Source organism: Bufo gargarizans, chromosome 3, assembly GCF_014858855.1.
Source record: "Bufo gargarizans isolate SCDJY-AF-19 chromosome 3, ASM1485885v1, whole genome shotgun sequence".
NCBI classification, from domain to species: Eukaryota; Metazoa; Chordata; class Amphibia; order Anura; family Bufonidae; genus Bufo; species Bufo gargarizans.
This window is the reverse complement of record NC_058082.1, coordinates 377,663,512-377,682,907: the sequence shown is the minus strand read 5'-3', so window position 1 is coordinate 377,682,907 and position 19,396 is coordinate 377,663,512. Positions and strand designations below refer to the sequence as shown.

The window sequence follows — 19,396 nt, the reverse complement described above, 5'->3', positions numbered from 1 at the left end:
CACTTTTTCAGTTTTTTTTTTTAAATCTGTCTGTCAATTCTGTGTATGACCTTTAGCCATTTTTTGGGTATACTTCTGTACTCTGCCAATATAAGGCATAATAATCTTGAGCTAGGGTGAAGAGTAGGAGTAGGTGGCAGATGTGGCTGTGTAGGCGGACGAGACGGAAGTGGCGGTGCAGGCAGAAGAGGTGGAGGAGATGGCCAACAAATTTTTATTTTATTTATTTATTTATTTTTCTTGTTTTGTTTGTTTGTAGAAGCCCCAACACATTGGGAAATAGCAAAGAGGAAGCACAAAATGCGCTGCAGTATAACAATGGCTGGGTGCAGGCTGGTATACCTCTAGTCTGCCCAAGGTACAGACAAGTCCTGTGAGATCCATGTTTGGTTCTTTTTAATGACCTTGAGCTTGTTCATATTAGCTGTGGACAGGCAAATGCGCCTGTCCGTGATCACCCTTCGTGCTGCGCTAAACACACATTCGGACAATACACTTGCCGCAGGGCAGGCCAGCACCTCCAAGGTGTAAAGGGCAATCTTAGGCCATTTGCCCAATTTGGAGACCCAGAAGTTAAATGGGGCAGGTCCATCAGTCAATACGTGCACACTAGTGTTGGTCCAGCACCAAAGTGCTCGGGTGCTTGAGTAGAACATCTTGGGATGTTCGGGTGCTCTACAATGGAAGCCAATGGGAGAACTCGAGCATTAAACCAGGCACCCCCTGCTCTAAAGAGGGGAGGGTGTCTGGTTCATAGTAAAAGGTCAGAAATTGATGGAAAGACCACTAAAATGGTTCGGGAACAGTATGGGGAGGATGACTGGATGCATCTTGGACTCCCAGGTCGCTGCTGGTAACGATGTTGTCTGAGAAGTGCACCACTTTTACAGACTGACAATAATGCGCACCAAACCAAAGATAAAATCGATTTTAGAGATAAAATTGTTAGGAAACATTCTTTCCTGTATATTTACTTGTATATAAAGTGCAAGTGCTACCAAAAATTACAAGGAAGAGGCACTCCGATACAACCTGTATATCACAAAAAGGAGGGCCTCATTCACATTGTGGCACAATTGTTCAGGTAGTGGGATTCCTACACTCATAAAGCCTATGCACTAAGGGAAAGGGCTTCCAAAAATTATAAGAAACCGGCATTCCAGTGCACCCTTTATTACACATAAAGGAGGGCATCATATACACCCTTGAAAAGATTGCTCGCCTGCTGGTGACCCCTTAAAAACATTTGGAGTGAGGGCCTGCTGGTGACCTTCTAAAACATTAAGGGTGAGGGTCTGATGCTGAGCTGACCATCTAAAACATAAGGGTCAACCGGTCAGCATTTTCAGTTGAGAGGCAGATGCGCTTACCAGTTATATGCCCCCAGCAGCACTAAATACACGCTCTGAGAAAATGCTGGCGGCAGGGCAGGCCAGCACCTCCAAGGCGTAGAGTTCATGCCACGTGTCTAGGTTGGAGACCCAATAGTTGTAAGGCACAAAGGGTTCACTCAGGACGCTGACACGGTCTGCTACATACTCCTTCACTATGTTCCAAAATGTTTCCCTCCTTGTGACACTAGGCCACGCATCAGGTTGAGGGTGCTGGCGGGGTGTCATAAAACTGTCCCAGGTCTTGAAGAGTGTTGCCCTGCCTCTGTTGGAACTGCTGTGTGTTCCCCTCATCTCCCCTCCTTGGTTCGCCCTCCTTTTGGAGCAATTTTTCCACAAGAACCTTCTGGTATTGCACCATTTTGCTCATCCTCTCTACCACAGGAATGAGAGATGAGAAGTTCTCTTGGTAGCGGGGGTCATGAAGGGTGAACAAGGAGTAATTGGTGTTGACCAAAATGCGTACAACGCGAGGGTCACGGGAAAGGCAGCCTAACATAAAGTCAGGCATGTGTGCCAGAGTCCCAACAGACAAGACTTCGCTGTCCTCATCAGAAGGATGACTCCCAATCTTCTCATCTTCTTCCTCCTCTTCTACCCATCCACGCTGACCAGATGGAATAAAACTTCCATGGGTACTACCCTCTGTAGCCGAGGGAACTGTCTCTTGCTCCTCTTCCTCATCATCTAATTCGCGCTGCGAAGACGAACTGAGGGTGGTCTGGCTATCACCCTGTGTACTGTCTTCCCCCATTTCCACCTCTTCCGCATGCAAATCGTCCACCTTAATTGTGAGCAGCGAGCATTTGAGTAGACACAGAAGTTGGATGGTTAAGATGATAATAGCGTTATCGGCGCTCACCATCTGTGTTAATTCCTCAAAGTTGTGTAAAACCTCAGACATCAATACCCACTCATTGCTTGTGAAGAGAGGAAGCTGACTGGAAAGGCGAAGACCATGTTGCAGCTGGTATCCCACTACGTCTCTCTGCTGCTCACAAAGCCTGGCCAATATGTGGAAAGTCAAATTCCAGCACGTGCTAATGTTGCACAACAGTTGGTGAGCTGGCAATTGCAAGCGCTTCTTCAGCGTTGCCAGACCGGCGGAAGCTGTTGATGACTTGCGTAAATGGGCACACATGCGGCACACCTTCACCAGTAGCTCAGGCAAATTGGGGTAAGTTTTGAGAAATCGCTGAACCACTAGGATAAAAACGTGGGCTAGGCATGGTATGTGTGTGAGCTTGCCGAGCTCCAAAGCCGCCACTAAGTTACGACCATTATCAGACACAACCATGCCCGATTGTAGGTTGAGTGGCGAGAGCCACAGCTCAGTCTGGTCCCTTATCCCCTGCCACAGCTCTGCAGCGGTGTGCTGTTTGTCACCTAAGCAGATCAGTTTAAGCTTGGCCTGTTGCCGCTTCCCCACTGCAGTGCTACACTGCTTCCAGCTACTGACTGATGTCTGACTGGTGCTGCAAGATGATAATTCAGAGGTGGAAGTGGAGGCGGAGGAGGAGCAGGGGGGTTTCAGCCAATAATGTAGGTGTTGGCAGAAACCCTGATGGAAGTAGGTCCGCAATCCTTGGCGTTGGTAGCACCTGTGCCATCCTAGGGTACGACTCGCTCCCGGCCTCCACAACATTCACCTAGTGTGCCGTCATGGAAATGTAGTGTCCCTGGCCAAAAGCACTTGTTCATGTGTCAGTCGTTAAGTGGACCTTCCCAATAACTGCATTTGTCAGGGCACGGGTGATGTTATGGGACACATGCTGGTGTAAAGGTTCGGACTGCACTACGTGAAAAATATTGGCGGCTGGGGACAGAGTACAGCCATCAGGCTACGGAAAGCCTCAGTGTCCACAAGCCTAAATGGCAACATTTCCATGGCCAGCAATTTGGAAAGGTGCGAATTTAGTGCTTTGGTCTGTGGGTTGATGGGTGGCTGGGTATTTGTGCTTTCGTTCAAAGGCCTGGGGTATAGAAATCTGTTCGCTGCGATGGGACACAGAAGTGGATGTGCTAGCTGATGGTGCTTGCAAAGGTCCAGGTTCATAAAGGGAGGCATCTGGGCCTGTGTCTTGGACAGGGGATTGTCAAGCACGCAACAGAGGGGAAGAGGAGGCAGTGGTGTGACCCGCAGACACTGGTTGTGGACCCAGGCATTCGGCCCACCTATTAGGGTGCTTTAAAGCCATGTGGTGGATCATGCTGGTGGTGGTAAGGTTGCTAGTGTTCACACCCCGGCTCATTTTGGTACGGCAGAGGTTGAAAATGACGATTCTTTTATCGTCCGCACTTTGCTAAAAAAAAGCGACAGACTGCGGAACACCTACCCCTTGGCAATGGAGATTGCCGCAAGGGGGTGCTCTGGGGAACAGTTATGGGCCTGTTTGGTGTGGCCCGCCTCCTTCCTTTTGCCACCCCACTCCCTCTTTCAGCCTGTTGCGGTGCTGCGGATCCCTCCCCCTCCATACTGCTGTCCTCGCTCGGCTTGCTACCTTCCCACGTTGGGTCAGTGACTTCATCGTCCAGCACCTCGTCTTCCATTTCCTCACTTTGGTCATCCTCCTGACTTGTTGATAACCTCAGTTATTGACAACTGTGTCTCATCCTCATCATGAACCTCTTGAGACACTAATTGTGGTTGACTTATTGGCAACTGTGTCTCATCATCATCATCCACCTCGTGAAACACTAATTGCCGTTCCCCACCGTCATCTTCTTCTGACTGTGGATGCTCCAGAGTTTGGGAATCAGGGCACAAGATCTCCTCATGTCCCGCTTCAAGCGGGCTTGACGAGAGGCTCAAATTAAGGAATGGCAATGAAAACAGCTCCTCAGAATATCCGAGTGTGGGATCACTTGTTTGCCAAAACTCTCCATGGTGGGTGGAAGGAGTATCAGGGTGAGGATTCTGTTGACCAGACTCTTGGCTACTGAGACTGGACTTTGTGGAAGACAGGATGGTGCTTAACTGACTGGAAGCATTATCTGCTGCAATACAACTGACCACCTGGTCGCACTGGTCTGAATTCGAGAGTGATGTCCTGCACCACCCTGAAAACTGGGACATGAACCTAGGTATCGTAGATGAGTGTGTTTCTTGTCCTCTGCATGCCCCATCAGCTGCACGGCCACTTCCCTGTCCCTTACTGCTCGCCTTGCGCATATTAAATGGTATATATGCTTACAAGTATGTCACACGTACAGTAGCGCAGGTTTTGTAAGTGTATGCGCAAAAAAAGTGCACAGAATTTCACATATATTTTTAGGATGTGCACAAGCTAAACAGGAGGTATAGCGCAAATAATGTCGCTGTCACCACCGCCAAATAAAATATTACACTGAATGAATGTCACAGATATTTAGGATGCGTACACGTTAAACAGCACGTATAGCACAAGTAATGTCGCTGTCACTACCGCTAAATAAAAAATAACACTGAATGAGTCACTGATATTTAGGATGCACACACGTTAAACAGGAGGTATAGCGCAAGTAACATCGCTGTTACCAGCAGTTAATAAAACATTACACTGAATTAATGTCACTGATATTTAGGATGGGCAAATGTTACTGTTACGAGAAGGGGGTGGGGAAGGTGCAAACTGACTCCACCAACACTTCTGTCCCTGCCTACTTGCACTTACCCGTCCTAGGCAATGGAACACAACTGGGCGGCGATCCCTAACTTGAGTAAGTGAGGGAGAGACAAACAAAATAGACAAACACAGGTCAAACTACCAAGGTCAAAACCTGGAGGTCAAGGCGGTACCAAGGAATAGGAAATAAGCAGAAGCAGAGTCAAACCAGGAGTCAATACCAGGAGAGGCAAGTAAGACACAGGGAGCAGACGAGGACACGTCAAAGTCAGGCAAAAGTCAAAGAGGAGCAAGCAAGGAACGAAGTCAAAAACGAGCCATAATACAAATACCAAGTAGCAATCTAACAGAGAGTATACACAAGGTATTGGACATTAATCAAAGGCAACCTGTGGCCAGCAGGCTGCCTGCTAAATAGGGGAGAGAAGGAGTCATGTGACGTGGCCAGCGTCACATGACTCATTCCCCTGCACACTACTGAGTGCCGAGTGTCCAGTTCGGCGCTCAGACTTTTTGCTGAAAGTACAGGAGCGGAGGACGGTGGCCATGCTAAGGAGGCATGCACGGCCAGGTCTTCTCCGCCCCCGTTGCCCTGGAAACGAGGATGCAGCACATGTCCTTGCTCCAAAGTTATCTCAGGGCGCGGGCGGCACTGAAGGGAAGGAGTGCAAAACCGGCGCCCTGGGACAGTACCCCTCCTTCTACGAGGGGCCACCAGACCCAAAGTCGCTGGAGAAGGTTTTTCTAGATGAGCGAGATGAAATTTTCTAATCAACCTGGAAGCATAAATCTTATTCACTGCCACCCAGGATCTTTCCTCGGGTCAATAACCCTTATAATGAACAAGGTACTGAAACGAATTATGAACTTTCCTAACATCAATGATTTTAGAAATAATAAATTAATTTTGACCATTCACCAGTAGCGGGGGAAGGGACTGCCTGAGATGGAACTATGGGTGAAATATATTTTTCAAGCAAAGATTTATGAAATACGTTGTGGATACGAAACGAGTCTGGCATCTTCCATCTAAATGATACAGGATTAATGATGTCGAGAATTTCATATGGTCCAAAAAATTGTGGCGCAAATTTCCTAGAAGACACTTTTAAGGACAAATTTTTTGTGGACAACCAACTTTCTCCCTAACCTTAAAATCAACCCCTGTCATCATCAAGTGGAGAAAATATGGCGTACAAAGAAAAATTGTGGTGATTCTTATTAAAACGTAACTTTTCATTGGTTCAAATAGAAAGAGGGTTCCTAAATATAATAAATATTAACAATCTAGTGCACAATGACATAAAATTCTTGGTGAACGGCGGCACCTGAAACATAGCCGGTTGTCCTTCCGTAACCCAGGTGTCTTCCGGTCTTTACAGATTTTCAGTAGATGTAGTCTTGCTGAAAATACAAAACAGGAGGAACCTGATGGGAATGATGGTGGGCTCTAAGTCCCTATATAACCCAGGGATAGGGGTGCTAATGTGATCCTGACGTCCTAGCCATGGAGCAACAGTCCTGAAAAGAACGACTCCATCCGGAACCTTGTCCTCACGCTAATTGGCCCTGTTGTGCCCTAGTGCAGCTGATCCCTACATGCATGTTTCATGTAACAATCATCAGGGGAATATTTTGCAATCGAGCAGGGCATAAATCACATAGAGTGTTGATATAGATGATTCAATAATCAACACCAAGGGTATTCAATGTGAAAGCAAAAGACACTTTAAAACAATACAAATGGTAGCCCGTGGTATAGGCTCCATTGAATATCAGGGCTAAACGCATGCCTAAAGATTAACCGCCTCCAGACCGCCTAACGCAGAATCGCGTTCCAGAGGCGGCTGTCCCAGGCAGAGTCCCAGAAAAGTTTGAGGGGGGTTGCATCATCAGCCTGCCAGCCAATGATCATCGCTGGCAGGCTGATGATTTTAAAAAAAAATTAATCACAAGCCATATAACACCTTACATTTATAAATATAAGGTGTTAAATGGCTGCTGTGCTCCTCTGCTGATTCTTTTCATCGGTTGGTCTCAGCAGAGGAGCACAGTTCACAGTGAGTATACCAAACACTTCAATTAGCCCCCAGATCACCCTCCATCACCCCAATTAACCCCTTGATCGCCCCTGTCAATCACCTAGCGAAAGGGAAAAAACTGGTATTAAATGATAGGTTTTAGGATAGTTTAGGCCCCTTGGTTAGGTAGTTAGCGATCGGTTAGCGCCCAGCCCACCGCACCGCAGTCACTGATTCGCTGATTAGTGTATCGCTAATCAGCATTTGTACTTTTATAGTATCTGTAAATGATCAAAACTGATCACAGTCAGATCTATAATGGTATTAGTGTCACCTTAGCTCGCCCTCCACCCAAAACGCAGTGTTTGCCCGATCAGGCCTGATCGGTCGCCCACACGTGCGTTCACCCACGCCCGCCCCAGTGACAAAAAATTAATTTTTTTTGATCACTGCACAATCACTTTCCAAGCGCTGCGGCGATAAAAATGTTTTGATATTTTTTATCAATCACAGTGGCCTCCGGTACTTCGCTAGCCTCCCATTTGTAAGACAGGCTTGCTTTTTTTCTTGGGTAGTCTCAGGGAATACCCCTAAATTTAGTAGTCCAAATGTCAAACAAGGGGTATTCTTCTGAAGAGGCCTACAGGATTCTGACCCAGTCGGATGAGGAATGGGAACCCTCATCTGACAAATCTAGCAGGTCAGAATATGAACGAAAGCAGTGGCAGTCTGACCCAAAGTTCGGACGAGGAGGTTGAGGTCCCTGATAGCACCAGGCGTACCCGGCCCCGTGTTGCTACACCACAGGTTGCGCAGGATATGCTTCAAGGGCAGCAGAGTAGGGCTGGCGCTGTCTGATTACGTTACAATGCCATGCAACTGGGACTGTTTATGGCAACCATCAACATATCAGTGTTATCGTAGACATAGGACAGCGATCCTAATGTAAGTCATTTTGTGGCAATCAATTAAGAAAAGGTCTACTGATCTAAGAGGCACACACACAGGGCCATGACTCAACAAAGGTGTATATAATACAATCGCACCTCAAAAAATTCAGGTGAGCAGGCATATCAGGCATAAGAGATAGAAATTTAAATGAATGGTGGAGAGACAAAAGCAACAGGAAAACAGCGGCACTGCTCCTTTAAGAAAGTCACCCACGCCTCCTTGAACTCCGAAACTCCTAGACCTTGCGGCTGCACAAGCGGACCCAGACAGTGCGGTGCTCAACGTGACGATACTGATCCGAGGATACTGATTCAGCGCGAAACGGCTGTCACCGCCTATCCACACCTGGGCCGTCCCGCTCCCCAGCCTGTGCAGCTGATGCTATCCTGCTAGTTAGCAATAAAGCTTCTTTGAAGATTCGACCCTGGTGAGTGCCGCGTATCTTTTACCTACCTTCCATGCCGAGATAGAAATTTAGCCTAGGAAGTTTGGACCATAATATACTGTAAAAATCATGGTTAGAAAGGTCCGGTATATAATGTTGGGCCTAATTATTTATCACATTGCCAAGTAAAACGGCTGTAACACAGTTGTTCATTTAGGCCTAAAGGGGCTACATGGATACATCGGGCTTCATGTTGTAGAAGTACACAGTCCCAGGCCCCCCTCCCCGCGCAGGAGAAAATATGCCACAACAGGGACATTACCAAGAATTGGACGTCCCTTCAAAATTTATGAAAAGACTAGAAGTAAACTGGTCTGGGAGGCTACCAAGAGGCCTACAACAACATTAAAGGAGCTGCAGGAATATCTGGCAATTACTGTCTGTGTGGAACACGTAACAACAATCTCCCGTATTCTTCAGATGTCTGGGCTATGGGGTAGAGTGGCAAGACGAAAGCCTTTTCTTCTGAAGGAAAACATCCAAGCCAGGCTACATTTTGCAAAAACAAATCTGAAGTCTCCAAAAAGCATGTGGGAAAAGGTGTTATGGTCTGATGAAGCCAAGGTTTAACTTTTTGGCCATAATTCCAAAAGATATGTTTGATGCAAAAACAACCCTGCACATCACCAAAATAACACCATACCCACAGTGAAGTATGGTGGTGGCAGCATTATGCTTTGTGGCTGTTTTTCTGGGGCCTTAGTTAAGCTAAAGGGAATTATGAACAGTTCCAAATACCAGTTAATATTAGCACAAAACCTTCAGGCTTCTGCTAGAAAGCTGAACATGAAGAGGAACTTCATCTTTCAGCATGACAACACCCCAAAGCATACATCCAAATCAACAAAGGAATCGCTTCACCAGAAGAAGATTAAAGCCAGAGCCCAGACCTGAATCGGATTGAAAATCTGTTGGGGTGATCTGAAGAGGGCTGTGCACAGGAGATGCCCTCACAATCTGACAGATTTGGAGTGTTTTTGAAAAGAAGACTGGGCAAATTTTGCCAAGTCAAAATGTGCCATGCTGATAGACTCATACCTAAAAAGACTGAGTGCTGTAATAAAATCAAAAGGTGCTTCAACAAAGTATATGTTTAAGGGTGTGCCCACTTATGCAACCATATTATTTAATTTTTATATTTTTTCTTCCCTCTACCTCAAAGATTTCAGTTTGTTTTTTAATTGAGTTGTACAGTTTATAGGTCACTTTGTCTCATTTTTTAACATCACAGAAACCTGACATTTTAACAGGGGTGTGTAGACTTTTTATATCATATATATATATATATATATATATATATATATATATATTTTTTTTTTTTTTTTACTACAAGACATAGGGTAGGGCAGCAATCTACCTGTGAGTGACAAAGAGAAATTGAATGTCAGGCCTTAATTATCCATTTCTGTAAATTCCATTTCCACGCGGTTGGAATTTAAATTATTTTTAAGAATTGTTACATTTAATTAACAGCATATATAGATGATTACTACAAGACACAGGGTAGGGCAACAATCTAACTTTAAGAGATAACGAGAAATTAAGTGTGAGGCCTGACCTTTAATTATCTGTTAATGTTTGAAATTTATTTCTTCACACAGTTGCAATTATTATTATTTTTGGAACTTGTTGAATTTAATTAAAGGATCATATAGGTTACCAGTAAACAGGCTAGGGTACCAATTTACCTGTTAATGCAATATAAAGGGTCAGGCCTCAATTGTCCTTTAATGTATATTCAGTTGTAGTATGAATAGTAGGCTGCAGTATCTGGCTTTGGAAAGGCGCAACATTATAGCTGAGGAGAAAGAGAATGAGATTGTGCATTGCATGGCTCACACCTCCTCGCAGGATGATGTGGAGGTGACTTCAGAGTCTGACACTGTGCCTTGGAGCCAGGGGTCACAGTGTTCCTCTTGCTTCTCCTTTTTGCAGCCCCAAAGATGGCTTTCAGTGGAGACTGCTCAGTCTTCATTGTCTATTCCTAGAGGATGCCTTCCTTTTTTCTAAGAAGTGGCAAGGAAACCCCACAATGCCCTACAGCAGATAGTCAAGACAGTCTCCCTGTTGACCACTTGTGTGAGAGCCCGCACCATGTAGGCTGCCCTGTGGAGCAGGTTGCGGAGGAGGCTGGTGGACACTTGGAGCAGCTGTTACAGTCATGGATAGTTCATGTTTTTCACTGCTCACTGGGTCAATGTTTTGTGTACCAGTAGAGAAGCAGCACCCCAGCAACATGGCCAAGGCCTTTTGACCCCTCCCACCATAGGTCCCACCCACATGGTCCCATCCCCAACAGCAGCAGGGCACATTGTCGCTTACTCTACCTCTCCTTCCAATCACATGTGTCAAATCAAGAGCAGCCATGCTGTATTGTAGGGGCCTTAAAGAGAATAGTCACACCAGTAGCAATTGCTCAAGTACATCAAGCAGCAAACATCCCGCTGGCTTTGACCTCCCTGACTCCAACTGGGCTAGGTGGTCAGCGACAATAGGTACAACAGCCTGGCTGCCCTGAACTTTGGTAAAATAACATATGCTCCCTGCGTGGCCTTTGTGCTAGGTCCTGACAATGTATAGGAGACTGTCCCTCTTTTCAGCCATTCTCAAGTGGGGAGGAACACCCTCCTAGACCTGAAGCATCATAATGGAATGTAGCTACACCTGCAGCTATGCCTTTCATGCTTAAGTTGTCCCTCATTCCCGTCATATGTATTTTTGAAGAGATACTGACACTCATGCCTTGTAGCTGTTGGGGACCCACAATGAGAAACTCACATAGGGGAGGAAGAGGTGCTACCACTTGAGGGAGAGAAGTCAGAGTTGGAAGAGAAAGATGATTATGATGGTGACACCCACTATGACACCTAATCATCTCAGTGGGGGGCGGAGGTGGATAGAACTGGCTCCTGGGGCATGATGGTCAGAATGGCGACCTGTAGACTCGCTTGCTTACGCAATGACAGACGTATCATTTATATACAGACGTATCAAGCAGTCTGCTGATTACTCGATTGCCATGCTTCAAGACCCTTGCTACCATGGCAAAATGGGGGAATGTTTTCCACTCACAGAAAACATGAGCAGCAAAAGCCACAGAAGCAGTAGCAGCAGCCATTTCAGTCTCCTCAACATAGTGGAGCAATTTTTCCCCGAGCCCTGCCAGACAAAAGCTAGTCAACAAGCTGACAGCTCTCGCCTCAATGCCCAGGTTCAGGCCTACCTAAACTATGGCCATCCCTGTCACATACCCTGTTCCCTCACCCCATGGAGACTGGAACAGTGGCTGGAACTGGCACAGCATGCTCTCTATCTTCTTTCTTGCCCAGCCTGATCTTGGAGAGGGTTTTTAGCGCTGTGGTGACATCCAAACAGACCAAATTGTCCTCCGCCAGAGTCCAAAACATCACTTTTGTAAAAAATAACCAATCCTGGATTCAGGAGGATTTTCATACTCCTCCGGCTGATTCCGGTGAATAGATCTCCCCTAGTTGGTGGCGCCCCATCTTGCCACTGTTGCTGCCTGTCTGTTTACCATCACGTTCTGTACGACTGCTGCTGTGGCCTGCATCATGCCACTAATGCCGCCTGCCAACCATCATGTTCTGTACAGCTGCTGCTGTCGCTTTCATCTTGTCATTGCTGGGACCTGGCTACATTCACATTCTGTACGGCTGCTGCTGCAGCCGTCTCTAATATGCCGCTGACACCATCATGCCACTGATGCCACCTGCCAGCCATCATCTTCCGTAAGGCTGCTGCTACCTCCATCATGCTGCTGCTTTTGTGCCAAAATGTACAATATGGCTGATGTTGCTCCTCGCTGTTAATCCCCTAATGCTACCACCATTAATGCAAAGCATCTGCCACCACTACCACTATTACTACTACTGCTACTACTATTACTCATAGACAGCCATGTAAGTTGCATGCTATGCTGCTTCTACTGCCGCTACTATTGCAGCCTCATGCCATTATATCCTTAAATTTTCCACATCTGCACTGCTGCTGATCTCAATTAAAAGGGATCATTTTTTGGGCTCGTTCTAAATGCGCAACTTTTTCTTCTGACAGGTTTAACTGGTGCGCACTGTATTTGCAGGCATTCCGACGCTGTTAAGGCATCATTTTTTGACGCTAGTGATGTCCCGAACTATTCGCCGGCGAATAGTTCCCGGCGAACATAGCTTGTTCGCGTTCGCCGCTGCGGGCGAACATATGCGATGTTCGGTCCGCCCCCTATACATCATCATTGAGTAAACTTTGACCCTCTACCTCACAGTCAGCAGACACATTCCAGCCAATCAGCAGCAGACCCTCCCTCCCAGACCCTCCCACCTCCTGGACAGCATCCATTTTAGATTCATTCGGAATCTGCATTCACAGTGAGAGGAGGGACAGTGCTGCTGCTGCTGATTCAATAGGGAAAGCGTTAGCTAGGGCATTGTTCTGTGTCCACAGACTCATCTGCTGTAAGGACAGCATCCAGACAGCACCCCAAAAAGCCCTTTTCAGGGCTGGTACATCAGTCTGCTTTTTTTTCCCCCATATATATATATATATATATATATATTGCAGTTGCCTGGCTGCCCGTGTGTGAGAGGCTGCAGGCTCAGTCATAGACAGCACAGTGCACAACATTCATACAGGGTGTGACAGAAAATACCTTGCAGATAAAAAAAATTATATTTAATATTTTTCTGTGATCTAATCACATTTGCAAGCCCGGGTGTGTCAGGCCCCCACACATACTGTATTGAGTTCACTGGCTAGTGGCTGGTTCGGCCTGCACTCATACCGTGACAGGGTGTCATTCGCCCAAATACCTTTCAGAAAAAAAAAATCTATTTAAAATGTAATTGTGATCTAATCACATTTGCAAGCCCGTGTGTGTCAGGCCCTCACACATACTGTATTGTGTCAACTGGCTAGTGGCTAGGCCTGCACTCATACCGTTACAGGGTGTCATTCACCCAAATACCTTTCGGAAAAAAAAAAACTATTTTACATTTAACTGTGATCTAATCACATTTGCAAGCCCGTGTGTGTCAGCCAGGCCCACACAGACTGTACTGTGTCCACTGCCCAGCACTTATATAGAGTGGCACAGTACCTTGCTAGCATAGTAACACTTATCTAATAAAAAATGACAAGCAGAGGCAGGCCACGCCGCAGGGGCCGTCGTGTTCGTGGTGCTGTGATTTCCACTGGCCCTGGAATAATGCCCAATGTTCAGAGGCCACGTACCCTGAACCCAAAAAATTCTGAGAAAATAGTTGACTGGCTTACACAGGACACCCAATCTTCAACAGCTTCCACTAAGAACCTTGACGCACCATCCTCCTCCCTCCAGCTCAGCTTTGGTCACCACTCTCCCGCCCGCCGCCACCACCACCACTACCACCACAGCCGCTTCACTTGATACCTCAGAGGAGTTATTTACACCTCAGTTGGATGAAATTAGTGACAGTTGGATGAAATTAGTGATGCACAACCATTATTTCCACAGGATGTAGATAACAGGGATATGTCTCAGTCAGGCAGCATTACACACATGGACGTACAGTGTGATGATGATGATGTTGTACCCGCTGCTGCTTCCTTTGCTGAGGTGTCAGATGCAAGTGAAGTGGTTGATGATGACGATGAGTCCGTGGATGCCACGTGGGTGCCCGCTCGAAGAGAAAAAGAAGAGGGGGGAAAGTTCAGAAGGGGAGACAGAGAGAAGGAGGAGACGAGTTGGAAACAGGGGGAGGTCATCGCAAGGAGCTAGTGGCACAGTCCGACAGCATGTATCGGCACCCGGGGTCAGCCAGACAGCACGCCAATCAACGCATGCTGTTGCCACCACCAGAATGCCGTCATTGCAAAGCTCAGCAGTGTGGCATTTTTTTTGTGTGTCTGCCTCTGACAACAGCGATGCCATTTGCAACCTGTGCCAAAAGAAAGTGAGTCATGGGAAATCCAACACCCACCTAGGTACAACTGCTTTGCGAAGGCACATGATCGCACATCACAAACGCCTATGGGATCAACACATGATGACGAGTAGAAGCAGCACACAAGCTCAAAGCCACCATCCTCCTCCTGGTCCAGCATCTTCAGCCACGTCAACCACTGCTGTCCTCCTTGCCCCCTCTCAACCACCCGCCACTCCGCCTCTCACCTTGAGAAGTTCCATCTCATCTGCCCACAGTCAGGTGTCTGTTAAGGAAATGTTTGAGCGTAAGAAGCCAATGTCACAGAGTCACCCTCTTGTCCGGCGTCTGACAGCTGGCTTGACGGAACTCTTAGCTCGCCAGCTTTTACCATACCAGCTGGTGGAGTCTGAGGCCTTCAAAAAATGTGTCGCTATTGGGACACCACGGTGGAAGGTACCCGGACAATTTTTTTTTTCTAATAAGGCAATCCCAAACCTCTACTCGGTGATTGAAAAGGAAGTCATGGCATCTCTGGCATACAGTGTTGGGGCAAGGGTCCATCTGACCACTGATACCTGGTCTGCAAAGCACGGTCAGGGCAGGTATATCACCTACACTGCGCATTGGGTCAACCTGCTGACGGCTGCCAAGCATGGAATGCGTGGCTCTGCAGCGGAATTGGTGACACCGCCACGACTTGCAGGCAGGCCTACTGCCGCCTCCTCTACTCCTCCTACTCCATCCTCTTCCATAATCTCCTCGGCTGAGTCCTCTTCTGCTGCGGCGTCTGGCTGCACATCAACTGAACCCCCCCAGCTCCCCAGAGGCTATTCCACATCCCGGATACGACAATGTCACGTACTGGACGCTCATGCGCAATGCCTGTAGGCTCATGCGTCCTTTTGAGGAGGTGACAAACCTAGTCAGTCGCACCGAAGGCACAATCAGCGACCTCATCCCATTTGTTTTCTTCCTGGAGCGTGCCCTGCGAAGAGTGCTGGATCAGGCTGTAGATGAGCGGGAAGAGGAAGAGAAAGAATTGTGGTCACCATCACCACTAGAAACAGCCTTGTCATCATCACTTGCCGGACCTGCGGCAACGCTGCAAGAGGAGTATGAGGAAGAGGAGTCAGAGGAGGAATGTGGCTTTGAGGAGGAGGAAGACCAACCACAGCAGGCATCCCAGGGTGTTCATTGTTGTCACCTATCCGGGACCCGTGGTCTTGTACGTGGCTGGGGGGAAGAACAGACCGTCAATGACATCAGTGAGGAGGAGGAACAGGAAATGAGTAGCTCGGCATCCAACCTTGTGCAAATGGGGTCTTTCATGCTGCCAGTTTGCGATAGGACTTCTGGCCTGCCCCGCTTCAAGTGTCCTGTCAGAAAGGACCTTCAGTGCAGCAGGAGGCATTGTCACTGACAAAAGAAGTCGCCTCGGTCAAAAAAGTGTTGATTACCTCACCTTCATTAAGATGAATGAGGCATGGATCCCGAAGGGACTGACAGTAGGGAATATGTTTAACTAACAAAAGGCCTGATGACATGCCTTGGCCTCAAAATGGTCCCCACGCTGCTGTATTTAATGTCTGCATACCGGATGACTTTCGTGAATTCTCCGCCACCAACTTGGGTTCAAGCCGCAATGTTTTAGTCACTTTTCTGCCTTGAAACATCAATTTTTCCGGCCGCTGCTACAACAGCGGCTGCAACAGTAACATTGTTTTTCAGGCATGTGTACATGCCTAATTTTTCTGGCCTCTGGTGCTGCACTGTGGCTGCAAAAACAAAACAAAAAAAAGGCACATACAAGTGTCAATTCCCCTTTCGTGATCGGTACCTTGTTGTGGTGAAGGGACTTGCGTATCACAATGAAGCGATCATCACCTCTATGAGTGTGCTGACAATGTTGCCACACCCCAGATGATAAGGCCGTTGCTTCATTATGATCAGACCAAAAGCGATCGGGACGGCTGGATGTTTTTTCATAGAAAAAAGTTGTATGGGTGGGTTTATAATACATAAAATAAAAAAATCATAATAAAGTCTCTTAATAGTTTATTAGAAATAATGCAGACAATTTAAAAAAAAAAATCGCCAAAAATTCCACTACAAATCAAGTACAAAGCTCAGAACTAAATTATTCCAGGATGTCGTAATGGTTCGTTAATTCGACAATGGTTAATCAATTCGACACGTCCCCGTATAGAAACATAGAAACATAGAATGTGTCGGCAGATAAGAACCATTTGGCCCATCTAGTCTGCCCAATATATCTGAATCCTATGAATAGTCCCTGGCCCTATCTTATATGAAGGATAGCCTTATGCCTATCCCATGCATGCTTAAACTCCTTCACTGTATTTGCCGCTACCACTTCTGTAGGAAGGCTATTCCATGCATCCACTACTCTCTCAGTAAAGTAATACTTCCTTATATTACTTTTAAACCTTTGCCCCTCTAATTTAAAACTGTGTCCTCTTGTGGTAGTTTTTCTTCTTTTAAATATGCTCTCCTCCTTTACCGAGTTGATTCCCTTTATGTATTTAAAAGTTTCTATCATATCCCCTCGGTCTCTTCTTTCTTCCAAGCTATACATATTAAGGTCTTTTAACCTTTCCTGGTAAGTTTTATCCTGCAATCCATGGACCAGTTTAGTAGCTCTTCTCTGAACTCTCTCTAGAGTATCTATATCCTTCTGGAGATATGGCCTCCAGTACTGCGCACAATACTCCAAGTGAGGTCTCACCAGTGTTCTGTACAGCGGCATAAGCACTTCACTCTTTCTACTGCTTATACCTCTCCCTATACATCCAAGCATTCTGCTGGCATTTCGTGCTGCTTTATTACATTGTCTTCCCACCTTTAAGTCTTCTGAAATAATTACTCCTAAATCCCTTTCCTCAGATACTGAGGTCAGGACTGTGTCAAATATTCTATATTCTGCCCTTGGGTTTTTACGCCCCAGGTGCATTATCTTGCACTTATCCACATTAAATTTCAGTTGCCAGAGTTCTGACCATTCTTCTAGTTTTCCTAAATCCTTTTCCATTTGGCATTTCCCTCCAGGAACATCAACCCTGTTACATATCTTTGTGTCATCAGCAAAAAGACAAACCTTACCATCGAGGCCTTTTGCAATATCACTTATGAAGATATTAAACAAAATTGGTCCCAGTACAGATCCCTGTGGAATCCCACTGGTAACATGACCTTGTTTTGAATGTTCTCCATTGACTACAACCCTCTGTTGTCTGTCACTCAGCCACTGCCTAATCCACTCAACAATATGGGAGTCCATGCTCAATGACTGCAGTTTATTGATAAGTCTTCTATGTGGGACAGTGTCAAAAGCCTTACTAAAATCTAGATATGCGATGTATACTGCACCTCCAGCGTCTATTATTTTAGTCACCCAGTCAAAAAAATCTATAAGATTTGTTTGACATGATCTCCCTGAAGTAAACCAATGCTGTTTTTCATCTTGCAATCCATGGGATTTTAGATGTTCCACAATCCTATCCTTTAATAGGGTTTCCATTAATTTGCCTACTATTGATGTCAGACTCACTGGTCTATAGTTGCTCGATTCCTCCTTACTACCTTTCTTGTGAATGGGCACGACATTTGCCAATTTCCAATCTTCCGGGACGACTCCTGTTACTAATGATTGGTTAAATAAATCTGTTAACGGTTTTGCCAGCTCACCACTAAGCTCTTTTAATAATTTTGGGTGTATCTCATCAGGCCCCTGTGACTTATTTGTCTTCACTTTAGACAGCAAACTTAGAACATCTTCCTCTGTAAAGACACATGCATCAAACGATTTAATAGTCATCCTTTCTAGTGGAGGTCCTTCTCCTTTTTCTTTTGTAAAAGGGGACGTAACAGGGATTAAACTGATAGGAATAGGACTAGTTAAGACACCACTCATATAGGGTGTCACAGCACATTGCTCCGTGCACGCGCAGTGCCCCAACTTGGGAGTAAGAGGACCGACCAAGCTACTTTTTCCATCTCCCGTTTCCTAAAATCAATTCAGTTTGGTGTATCAGAGTTTGGTCTGTCACTGTGAAGGCAGTCAAAGATACCCGGCCTAAATTCACAAAAGGCAATCCCACCCTGATATGGGACGTAACAGGGATTAAACTGATGAGAATAGTACTACAGAAAATAGCACTCATATCGGGTGTGACAGTAAATTGCACGGCGCAGACGCAGTGACCGTGGCGTTGATTCAAACAAAGGGGAGGGAGCCAGCAATTTTTTAACCATCTCCCCGTTCGAAAAATCTATTTAATAAATGGACCCCAGATTGGGGTCGTAACAGGGATTAAACTGATGAGAAGAGAGAACTACAGGAAATACCACTCATATCGGGTGGGACAGTAAATTGCACGGCGCAGATGCAGTGACCGTGGATTCAAACAAAGGGGAAGGAGCCAGCGTTTTTTTAACCATCTCCCCATTCGAAAAATCAATTCAATTCACCTTTCCGGGACCTTTGGTGTTGTACGAATGGTGTTGTGCAAATGGGAAGTTTGCGGTTGAGCAAATGGACTGTTTGCGGTGGTTTGCGGTGCATTAAAAGGGGAGTTTGGTCTGTCAATGTAAGAAGCGGGGGTAACCACGTTGTTCAAAAAAAATTGGATTGTTAGGTGATTTATGCCCTTTATGGATTAAAATCCAACTCTGCGTCAACTATGTAATTTTCCATGGGAGTTTTGCCATGGATCCCCCTCTGGCATGCCACAGTCCAGGTGTTAGTCCACTTGAAACAACTTTTCCATTACTATTGTGGCCAGAAAGAGTCCCTGTGGGTTTTAAAATTCGCCTGCCCATTGAAGTCAATGGCGGTTCGCCCGGTTGCGAACAATTGCGAAAATTCGCGTTCACGAACGGAAAATTTTATGTTCGCGACATCTCCATTGGACGCTTGGTCCCCCCAAGCCACTTTTTTATTTTTTTATTCAGTAACACTGTGTGTTTACACATCATCTGTCCCACCGATAAAGGACAGTTTTTTGAAGCTTTGGAATATTAAAAAGCAGAACACATGTGATAG

The 19,396-nt window shown here is 46.2% G+C and overlaps 1 protein-coding gene across 3 annotated transcripts in view; it reads left to right on the top strand.

The window, feature by feature from the left end:
• Positions 1-19,396, top strand: part of SPDEF (SAM pointed domain containing ETS transcription factor) — a 98,816-nt gene that overhangs the window by 68,842 nt on the left and 10,578 nt on the right. The gene's annotated exons all lie outside the window — the stretch shown is intronic.